This window comes from Bos mutus, chromosome 3, assembly GCF_027580195.1.
Source record: "Bos mutus isolate GX-2022 chromosome 3, NWIPB_WYAK_1.1, whole genome shotgun sequence".
Lineage (NCBI taxonomy): Eukaryota > Metazoa > Chordata > Mammalia > Artiodactyla > Bovidae > Bos > Bos mutus.
Window position 1 is genome coordinate 45,472,888 of NC_091619.1, and position 12,456 is coordinate 45,485,343.

Consider the following 12,456-nt stretch of genomic DNA (forward strand, 5'->3'; position numbering starts at 1 on the left):
ATTGACCATCTGGTGATGCCCATGTGTAGGGTCTTCTCTTGTGTTGTTGAAAGAGGGTGTTTGCTATGACCAGTGTGCTCTCTTGGCAAAACTCTGTTAGCCTTTGCCCTGCTTCATTTTGCACTCCAAGGCCAAATTTGCCTGTTACTTCAGGTATCTCTTGACTTCCTGCTTTTGCATTCCAGTCCCGTGTGATGTAAAAGACATCTTTTTTGGGTGTTAGCCATCTTTTTTGGGTGAGCCCAATTAGCCAGATGGTGATTGCAGCCATGAAATTAAAAAACGCTTACTCCTTGGAAGGAAAGTTATGACCAACCTAGATAGCATATTCAAAAGCAGAGAGATTACTTTTCCAACAAAGGTCCGTCTAGTCAAGTCTATGGTTTTTCCAGTAGTCATGTATGGATGTGAGAGTTGGACTGTGAAGAAAGCTGAGCGCCAAAGAATTGATGCTTTTGAACTGTGGTGTTGGAGAAGACTCTTGTGAGTCCCTTGGACTGCAAAGAGATCCGACCAGTCCATTCTAAAGGAGATCAGCCCTGGGTGTTCTTTGGAAGGACTGATGCTAAAGCTGAAAGTCCAGTACTTTGGCCACCTCATGTGAAGAGTTGACTCATTGGAAAAGACTCTGATGCTGGGAGGGATTGGGGGCAGGAGGAGAAGGGGACGACAGAGGATGAGATGGCTGGATGATATCACCAACTTGATGGACGTGAGTTTGAGTGAACTCCGGGAGTTGGTGATGGACAGGGAAGCCTGGTGTGGTGTGATTCATGGGGTCGCAGAGTCAGACACGACTGAGCAACTGAACTGAACTGAACTGACTTAACCAGCATAGTCTAAAATATTGGCAAACTGACTTTTATGGATAAAGTTTGCTGATGCCAACTGTAGAGGAAAGGATTACCAAAGTAGAAATGAGCAGACTTTCTGAAAGACTTTTTAATTGCTTCAAGTCACCTTGATTTTTATTTTTTGAGGAAATAAAAATTTCAAAGACATTGGATGTCTTTGGCTTACATAACAGAAGTGTTATTTTTTGTTGTTGTTGTTTGATCATATCTTTAATTGGAGGACAATTGCTTTATAATATTGGTTTCTGCCATACATCACCATGAATCAGCCATAGGTATAACTACATCTCCTCTCTTTTGAATCTCCCTTTCCCACTCCAGTATTCTTGCCTTGCCTGGAGAATCCCAGGGATGGGGGAGCCTGGTGGGCTGCCATCTATGGGGTCACACAGAGTCAGAGATGACTGAAGTGACTTAGCAGCAGCAGCAGACCTCCCAACACATTCACACCCCTCTAGGTTGTCACAGAGCACTGGGTTTGAACTCCATGTCATATAGCAAATTCCCACTGGCTATCTATTTTATGGATGGTAGTGTATATATTCCAATGCTAAAAGCTATTTTCTTAAAAAGCAAAGACATAATCGTGAGCTATCTTCTACGGGGTGGTGCTGAGTAACCATGAATTGTTCATGTACCAGTGGACCTTAGAAGCTATTTAAGCAGGTAATACATGCCTAAACCCAGTGAAAACCATTGACAAGTCTAGAGCAGACAGATTTGGGACTTGGGTAGGTACGTAGGAATGATGAAAGTAGTGGTCAACAGACAGGAACTTGGTTCTGGAGAATCCGGGAATGAATTGGGAACTTCCAAACACTAAATGAATGGGGAAATAAAGATGTCTGCACCAGAAGCAGCTTAAGAAGCTCCTGAATGGGGCATTACACTTATCAAGTTTTTGTTACTTATAGGCTTATACCCCATCCTTCAACAATGTGAGATATGACTGTTGGAAAAAGTTGTGAAAGCCTTTTTTTTAGAATATCCTTGAGGAGTGCTATGCGCTAAGTTGCTTCAGTTGTGCCCACTCTTTGGGACCCTATGGACTGTAGCCTTCCAGGATCCTCTGTCCAGGGCACTCTCCAAGCAAGAATACTGGAGTGGGTTGCCATCCCCTTCTTCAGGGGATCTCCCTGACTCAGGGACTGAACTCATGTCTCTTAAATCTCCTGCATTGTCAGGTGGGTTCTTTAACATTGGCGCCACCTTGGAAGCCCCACCTGAGGAATGAGCAGATAGCATTTTGTCTCACTATAAGAGAAAACAATAATATCTAAACAGGGACACAATATTATTCACATCTGTAAATACAATAACAAGACAACAGGCCAAAATGATGTCACTTACATTAAGCACAAGATCACCAGACTGAGACGTAACTACAGTTTCAGCTCTCCCCAAAATGGAACCTTAAAACAGTCAATCATCAATCTGGAATCATGTAATAAGCAATAGTTAGGTAATCTACTTGAGATCCTTGTCATCCCCTAAAGGAAAATGACCTTGTAATAACTCTTTTTTTTTTGGTCTAGAATAACTTCCTTGTTCCATCTCCCTTCTGTCTATAAAAGTCTTTCATTTTGTACAGCTCCTCAGAACTCCTTTCTATTTGTTAAATTGGATGCTGCCCAATTCATGACTCTTTGAATAAAGCCAGAAATGCTTTTAAAATGTACTCAGTTGAATTTTGTTTTTTAACAACCTCAAATGCTCTGGATGGTTTCAAACCAGATATAAAGATTCTTCATGGAACATCTGAAAAACAGGATTAAAAACCATGGATAAGTATGTTCCAACACGAGAGGGGAGAAGAGTGGTGGAAATTTTCTTTAGAGAGGAGGGAACAGGTTCCCAAAAGGGAACTTTGGGGGATTCAGGTAAAGTGGGAGAATTGCTATAATGGCAAATTATACTGATATAAAGAGCAAAGACAAAATTACAGTCCAGAGAGAAGAGAGAGTAGGAAAACAAGAAGGACTGGCAAGGTAAGAAAGGGGCAAAAATATGAAAGCTAGAGGATAAAGAGAATGGAATGAGGAGTGAAGAACAGATAAGATGGTGTTATCTCATATGAGAGAGCACTCCCTCCATTTTTAAAGACCTGATTTGCCAGGGTTACAAAGGGACATGATAAATTATAATAGACAGTGCTTTTCTTTCAAGGAACTGGCAATCTGGGATTGGGGGTGGTGGAAGAGAAAACATGTACACATAATATTAACTAATACTCCAAGGCGGTAAAAGGAATATAATCCACAGAATCACAGCAGGTGGTTTAGCCCACGCAGATGTGAACTGTAAAACATATTTCTTTTTCATTCCTGAATTCCTTTTTAAAAACCTGATTTCAGTTAAAAAAACTGATGACTGATTTCAGTTAAAAAAAAAAAAAAAAAAAAGGTACCTAGGGCAGTAGTTTCCACTAAGGTTATTCTGAGGTTCAAATCCAAGTGGCATAGATAATAAAAAAGACCATGTATATATTTGCATTTAAAGTTGTATGATTTACATGTTTTTGCTTTTCCACACACATTATGCATATAATTATGTTGACTGTAAGATCTGCCCTTACACATGATATTAAACTTGTAGTAGGCTGGAGGGAATCAGTTCTTACTTTTTATTGCTCTCTTTCTTCTTATGCATCCTCTGTCATTGATCTAGCCATCTCGTGGGAGAAGACAGCTGAGGTGCATAGTGACTGGGTGGCTGAGGGCTAAGTGCTGATAGGGGTTTCAACCAGACCCTAGGTGGGAGAGCACTGGACCCAGGTGATGAGGGCACCATGTTCTCACAAAATCACAGGAGACTATGTATTTGGCATCAGAGAAAGGCTCAATCAACACCTGTAAAAAAATGTGTGAAATAACATTAGTAAAATTAATGATTATTCACATCTATTTTCTTTTCTGACCTATCTGAAAGACATAATCCCTGAGCCACAAAGATGAATACAAATGGTTACCATTTATTGAAAGCTTGTTAGGTACCCGGTATTGTGTTACTTTAGTTTCATTCTATTTTTAAAAAATAATTATTTACTTTATTAAGTAGCTTCTGCTATTTGCACAGTTGAAAAAAAGGAGACTTAGAGAGGTAAATGACTTGCCCAAAGTCACACAACTAGTAAATGTCAGCACAGGGTTTCATTGATCGATTCAAATAATGCTTACTGAGGGCCTCATGTGTGCCAGACACTGGTGAGGCACTATCGGTTGTATTTCAGAGTCATGCTAAGTACTATGCATAATTAGGATAAATATTTTCTGCCTTAAAACTGCTTATTCTTTGGGTGTCTCTCTGGAAAACAGTAGTAGAACCATTCACCCATTCACTGAAGTCGTAAATCCAAAGATCCATCTTAGAGTATACCTACTGCACCAATTTTCATATTTTCTCATATTATCTTGCAGCTTTGTTCCTGGTCTCCATGCCTTTAGAGAACGAGAAGTAGCCAGACATGGTAAGAATGACATTCAGTTCAGTTCAGTCACTCAGTCATGTCCAACTCTTTGTGACCCCATGGACTGCAGCACGCCAGGCCTCCCTGTCCATCACCAACTTCCGGAGTTCACTCAAACTCATGTCCATTGAGTTGGTGATGCCATCCAACCATCTCATACTCTGTCAGCCGCTTCTCCTCCTGCCTTCAATCTTTCCCAGCATCAGGGTCTTTTCAAATGAATCTGTTTTTTGCATCAGGTGGCCAAAGGATGGCATCAGGCATCTTCGTTTCCCAGTGCTTAACACTGAGCTCAGAACAATAAGGATATAATGTTTGTTGAAGAAATCCTTGAATAAGGTTGTTACAAGTGAAATTTTGAAAACAAATCTGTCCATGAGATAAGAACTTATTTAAATATACATATACTCTGAGAAAGTTTTCCTGGGCATAGACCATACGTATTGACATAGCCACATATGGTATTTGTAGATCTGGACAATTTCAAATGAAGTGCCTTTAGTCAGAAATAGATCTGTACTGTAAAGAGCCAATAGATATAGCTTGCTTTATCATATAAGGTAATAATTCTGTATGGATGTGGGGGAGTAACTGTCTTGTTCAAAGTAATCCTAGAAATCAGGCTGAGAGAGTCTTCAGATTTGCTAAGAAATGCAGATCTTACATAGTCCAATAAACCAAATGTTGATTTTTTTGCAATGAGTTCTTGTCATTTTTCAACCACTTCCTCCTCCAATTCCCAATGCAAAATGTACCAGCCACGGTGACTTCAATTCATTTTAATAAAGTTATTTTAGATTGTGTGTCATGGGTGCTCAGTCACTCAGTCCTGTCCGACTCTTCGCAAGCCTATGGACTACAGCCTGCCAGACTCCTCTGTCCATGGGATTCTCAAGCCAAGAATTCTGGAGTGGGTTGCCATTTCCTCCTCCAGGGGATCTTCCTGATCCAGGGATTGAACTTGCATCTCCTACGTCTCCTGCACCGCAGGCGGATTCTTTATCTGAGCCACCTGGGAAGTCCACTAGACTGTGTGTCAGGAGTTTAAAAAAAATTAGTAATACAGAAACAGTGAGGATCAGAAATTACCAAGTAGTGCAGAAGTAGAATTTCTGCCTTCAAGGAGATAAATGAACACATCAGTCCTTTAAAGCTTATAATGTGATTTCATATAAACTATCTCTTATGACCTCATTTTCATAAATATTGTGTCCATTTTACTGAGGAGAAAACTGAAACTCAAAAGTAAATGAATTGCTCAGGATCATACAACTGATGAGGGTTAATACCTAGGACTTCTGATGCCAAATCTTTGCTCCCACATCATGCTGCCAAGTTGCTGTGGAAATTCATTAATTAAGTTTTCAGTAACTCATTAATTAAGAAAATATTTATTGAACACGTAGTCTGTTCTAAACATTTGGGATATGTCACTGAACACAATGAACAAAGATGTCTGCTCTCAAGGCGCTTATGCTCTCAGCTTTCCCTCCATGAGTGGAAAAATCTACCTTTGGATGGGGAGACTGTCTGCTGCACACTAGGCTTTCAGAGTCTTTCCCCTTAAGGACAGTAGCTTACTCCGTGGCTTCTCAGACTGCAAGCATTGGGTTAGCTAGTTTTCATTACATGCTATCAATTTGGCTGCTGCACGTATCAGTCACCACAAAGTTATTTAAGAACACAAGACTGTTTGCCTTTAATTAATTTAAATATAAACACACAATCTTAGGAAAATTAAGTAGACAAAAACATTTTCATGCATCGCTGGCATTTTGCAAACATATACAGTGTAACCTGTTAATTACATTTTCTTGCACAAACCGTTTATCTTTTCAAAGCCTTGCCTAATAACTTGATGCTTCTCACTTACATTTTTAACTGCTTGTGATTCATTTTTCCAGGCTGTTTCTGGAGGGATTGCTATGTCCCAGATGAAAAGGAATATTAGAATAATGTGGTGCAAAAAGCATATAGTGTCTCATTTTAGCCCAAAGACCATGTGGGATTGTTACACTACGTAGGCATAGGACTTAGATAAAACGATGCAATGAATTCTTTCCTAATCGGTGCTCTTTCTTTAGTTTGAAGGACTTAAAAGATCTATAATAGAAATTTCTAAAATTTGATATATACCCTTCATATGTATCAAATGGAATCACCATTCATGCAACTACTGAGATGATAGAAAATACATACATTGCTCTTTGTCTCTAGCACCTAAAACTCTTGTAAATTCTTAAGTGATAAGAGAGCACTAGAAGCACTTTTTGTTCTAATGAAATGATTCTGGGTATACTACTGGATGGGGGCTGTCACCACAAAGGCCATGCCGTGATTGGAAGCTTGGAATTTACAGCTTCTTCTACCCACCCCATACTCTAGAGAGGGGCTGGAAATGGGGTTAATAATTATGTGCACATGAAGAAATCAGCATAAAATCCCAATAATATGGGGCTTGGGGAGATTCCAGGTAGGTGAATACACACACGAACCAGGAAGGTGACTCATCCCAATTCACCAGGGACAGAAGTTCTTGTGTTCAATCCCCATCCCAGACCTTGCAATATTTGGCTGCTCACCTTTGTCCTTTATCATATCCTTTCAGTTCAGTTCAGTTCAGTTCAGTTGCTCAGTTGTGTCCGACTCTTTGCAACCCCATGAATTGCAGCACGCCAGGCCTCCCTGTCCATCCCCAACTCCCGGAGTTCACTCAAACTCATGTCCATCGAATCGGTGATGCCATCCAGCCATCTCATCCTCTGTTGTCCCCTTCTCCTCCTGCCCCCAATCCCTCCCACCATCAGAGTCTATTCCAATGAGTCAACTCTTCGCATGAGGTGGCCAAAGTACTGCAGTTTCAGCTTTAGCATCATTCCTTCCAAAGAAATCCCAGGGTTGATCTCTTTCAGAATGGACTGGTTGGATCTCCTTGCAGTCCAAGGGACTCTCAAGAGTCTTCTCCAACACCACAGTTCAAAAGCATCAATTCTTCGGCGCTCAGCCTTCTTCACAGTCCAACTCTCACCTCCATACATGACCACTGGAAAAACCATAGCCTTGCCAAGACGGACCTTTGTTGGCAAAGTAATGTCTCTGCTTTTGAATATGCTATCTAGGTTGGTCATAACTTTCTTTCCAAGGAGTAAGGGTCTTTTAATTTCATGGCTGCAATCACCATCTGCAGTGATTTTGGAGCCCCCAAAATAAAGTCTGACCCTGTTTCCATTGTTTCCCCATCTATTTCCCATGAAGTGATGGGACCAGATGCCATGATCTTCATTTTCTGAATGTTGAGCTTTAAGCCAACTTTTTCACTCTCCTCTTTCACCTTCATCAAGAGGCTTTTGATTTCCTCTTCACTTTCTGCCATAAGAGTGGTGTTGTCTGCATATCTGAGGTTATTGATATTTCTCCCAGCAATCTTGATTCCAGCTTGTGCTTCTTCCAGCCCAGCATTTCTCATGATGTACTCTGCATATAAGTTAAATAAGCAGGGTGACAATATACAGCCTTGATGTACTCCTTTTCCTATTTGGACCCAGTCTGTTGTTCCATGTCCAGTTCTAACTGTTGCTTCCTGACCTGTGTATAGGTTTCTCAAGAGGCAGGTTAGGTGGTCTGGTAGTCCCATCTCTTTCAGAATTTTCCACAGTTTATTGTGATCTGCACAGTCAAAGGCTTTGGCATAGTCAATAAAGCAGAAATAGATGTTTTTCTGGAACTCTCTTGCTTTTTCGATGATCCAGTGGATGTTGGCAATTTGATCTCTGGTTCCTCTGCCTTTTCTAAAACCAGCTTGAACATCTGGAAGTTCATGGTTCACATATTGCTGAAGCCTGGCTTGGAGAATTTTGAGCATTACTTTACTAGCGTGTGAGATGAGTGCAATTGTGCAGTAGTTTGAGTATTCTTTGGCATTTCCTTTCTTTGGGATTGGAATGAAAACTGACCTTTTCCAGCCCTGTGGCCAATGCTGAGTTTTCCAAATTTGCTGGCATATTGAGTGCATCACTTTCACAGCATCATCTTTCAGGATTTGAAATAGCTCAACTGGAATTGCATCACCTCCACTAGTATCTGCTGAACATAAGCAAGTGTTTTCTTGAGTTCTGTGAGCCACTCTAGCAAATAATTGAATCTAAGAGGAGGAGGTCATGGGAAACTCCAATTTGTAGCCAAGTTGGACAAAAGTTGTGCGTAACTCATGGGTCTAATACTTGTGATTGGCATCTGAAGTGGGGGGCAGCCTTGTGAGACTTCACTTGTGGGATCTGATGCTATCTCCAGGTAGTTAGTGTCATAACTGAGTTAAATTGTAGGATATCCAGCCACATCAGAGAAAGGTTTGGTGGTGGAAAATCTCCCACGCATTTGGTAGAAATGTCAGAAGTGAAGTGTTCAAGAGGAGAAATGTAAGATTTTTCAATACACACCCCAAAACTGGATCCAGGACTCACTGTCACTGTGTCTTTTTCCCTTCCCCCAGTACCATCAGTGACGAACATTGGCTCAGTTCTGGTCATTAGTCATTTAAACGTACTGCCATCTCTCCATTCCATTCAAACTTTCATCTTCTGTTTCAATGATTACATTAGAGTCCACACTCTAAGATCCACCACAGAAAATAGGTGTGTAATAAGGAGTTCACCCAAATCTCCAGCCATATCAAGTTAGTTGCAGTTTCCTACGGGTCCCATTTCTTCAGATCTACATGGCTTTGCTTATCCTGCTTTCTCTTTCCATAAAGCTCTTTCCTTTTAATGTTCTTAAAATTCCTTGTTTTTCACACTCTGATCAGACATCCTTTCTCTGCCAAATGAACGTTTGTCCTCCTTCTCACATTCTCCTTTGTGTCTTCACCTGGTTTAGGTAGAAATGGCTTCTCTCCTTTGTCCCCTCTGTACCCAGTGCAGCAACTAACGTCCTACTAGTCATCTTTCCCTGCGGGCCTGTCTCTCTCCTACACTGTTTGTGCTCTGATAGTAGGCCTGAGGCATGTATTTCTCGAGCCCCTAGTAGAGTGACAATCTATGAACTCAGGGAATCCTATTGGATGAATAAATAGACATCTTCAAACTTCATGCTCACCTGTAGTATATCCCTGAAGTAGCGCCCTTAAAAAAGTTTGTAGGGTTCTGTTCCTGGAAAGTGGTTAGATGGGCTAAATTTTTTGCTTATTTTTTTCCATTATATTGCTCTCCTTCCTCCCCAAATAGGTATAACATTTCTATCCAAATAACATTTGTCATGCATGCGTGCTAAGTTGCTTCAGTCTTGTCTGACTCTTTGTGACCCCATGGACTGTAGCCCACCAGGATCCTCTGTCTTTGGGATTCTCTAGGCAAGAATACTGGAGTGGGTTGCCATGCCTTCCTCCAGGGGATATTCCCAACCCAGGGATGGAACCCACGTCTCTTATATCTCCTGCTTTGGCAGACAGGTTCTTTGCTACTAGTGCCACCTGGGAAGCCCGACATTTGCTATATCTTAGCCAAATAAGTATTGTAGAACTTTCAGCAGTGGAAGTGGTTCTGCTACTCCTGGATGTTTTCTTGCAACTAGTTACACTGGTACCAGCTGGTGGTAAATGTCTTGGTCACAGTGTCAAAACCATAAGCCATATGCTATGCCTGCAAACCACATGGGGTTTCTTAATCATTTCTCTTGTATACTTTCAAGAATAAAGTTTCTTAAATGATTTTGTGTGTGTGCATTATTTATGCTGTCATGCATCCCATAAAAAGTCAGAGGACTTGAACTTGCTAGCATTACTGATATGTGCAATAAGTTCACCTTTGTTGTGTCATGTATGCTGGTCTAAGGCACATAGCAAAGTTTTGAAACATAAAATATAAATCTGATCAGAATGGGTGAATTTGATCATTCTTAACAGGCAAAGTACACTTGTTCACCCAGCAGAGCCCTTGAAAAATATGATATTTGGTAATAACATGGAAATTGATTTATATTAATTCTTTAATAGAAAAAATCTAGGGATAGTTTTGGGAGAAGGCAATGGCACCCCACTCCAGTACTCTTGCCTGGAAAATCCCATGGACGGAGGAGCCTGTGGGCTGCCATCTATGGGGTCGCACAGAGTCAGACACGACTGACGTGACTTAGCAGCAGCAGCAGGGATAGTTTTACTATTCAAATTTATGACTCAAACCAGGCACAAACATCTGCTATTAATGATTTCTTTAATATCTGCTAGATATTTCTAAGTAGCTGACAAAAGCAGTTACCAAAAAGTTGAAGAAAAAAATATAAGAAAAATCAAATTTATAATAGAGAGATTCTTTCATTTTTACCTAAGAGCTGTCTTCTTTGGGAGCATCCTTTGAGAACTATGAAAATTAACCACCCTTTTGGTGCAAACACTTAAATATCAAAAAATTTGATATACCATACTACACCCTGAGAAAAATTAAGATTAGGTTGTGTCTATCTTGGCTCTTCTGGTTTTCTCTGCCAGGCTGCTCTTTAGCACCAATCCCTCCCCATGAATGTTCTGACTGTTGTCTTTTCTTCATCACTTCATCCTATTCCTTTATAACCACAGTGGCTTTTACATTCTATTAGAGTTGTATTTTTATAAATGATTCCCCAGCTAGACTATGAGCTCACGGTGGACAGTACTCACATGAGTACATTTGCACATAGCACAGGATCTGAGCTAGATCTGGTATTTTAGAAAAAATGGTACTGATGAGCCTATTTGCAGGGCAGAAATACAGATGCAGACATAGAGAAAGGATTTTTGGACACAGTGAGGGGAAGAGAGGGTGGGATGAATTGAGATGATAGCATTGTCGTGTATTTATAAAGTATCATGTGTAAAATAGATGGCTAGTGGGAATTTGCTGTGTAACACAGGGAGCCCAGCTTGACTGTTCTGTGATGACTTAGAGGGGTAGAATGGTGCGGGTGGTTGGGAGGGAGGCTCGAAAGGAAGGGGATATCTATCTATCTATATATATATATATACACACATATATATATATATATATATATTTATACACACACACTTATGGCTGATTTGCACTGCTGTATGGTAGAAACCAACACAACATTCTAAAGCAATTATCCTCCAGTTAAAAATTAAAATTAAAAAAAAGACTTCATCAATCAATAAATGAATCCTAATATCCTCGTTATTAGTTATAGAAAATCTGTGGTCTCTGTTTATGAACCTGATCAACGTTCACTCTTATAACAGTTTTTATCATAGAATTTAGCACATTGAGTTACTTCAATATTAGAGAACTGCCTTTTCTCCACAGTTGCTACCTTACCTGGGAAGGGAGCACGTTCACTCGTTGGCCTCTGAAATTTCTCTGCCCCTCAGTCTCTTGGACCACTGGCTTTGCTGTCTATGAGATGAGCACAAGCAGATGTGTAGCTTCATAGTTAGACATGCATATTGTGATGTCAGGTAGGGTTACATCGCAGCTCTGCCTCTTCCTAATTGAGTGATCTCAGTGATCTACCAGATCTTTGTGGTAGATCCTGCCATTGACCAGGAACTTAAAGATGTTAGTTTTGCCCTCATGTGTGCTTGTGTTTTCTCATCTTCAAAACAGTATGATTGGATTTTCCTTATAGGACTGTTGGAAACACTAAATAATAGGATGTGTAGGTTTCATAGAATAGGATCTGACTTATGGCAAGTGTTTCCTAAATGTTATTGTTGTGATTCCATATTTAAATGGTAGAAAGGGTTTTACAAGCCAGTTCTTGCTGATAGGAAGAACATCTTACAAATTAGGGAGTGAGATGAAAGCAGTTCTCCAATTAAATGAACATAAATTCTCTGGAACTTCCTATAATGCTGTTAAAGATACTTCTAGCTACTGCAGCTTAAGGTTTTTCTGTTTTATCATTTTATCGTGTTATATAGACCCTTCCTATTTTAATTATGTTCCCTGGACTAGCAGTACTAATATCACTCAGGGGCTTGTTAGACACATAGAATTTCAGGATCCACAGAAATCCTACTAAATTAGAATCTGAATTTTAATAAAAACCCTATATGATTTTTATGCATAATAAAGCTTGAGAAGCACTGACATAGACTATACTGCAGTCTCCTCATTTAAAAAAAAATGAGAATAATCAAAGTACCTATCTCAT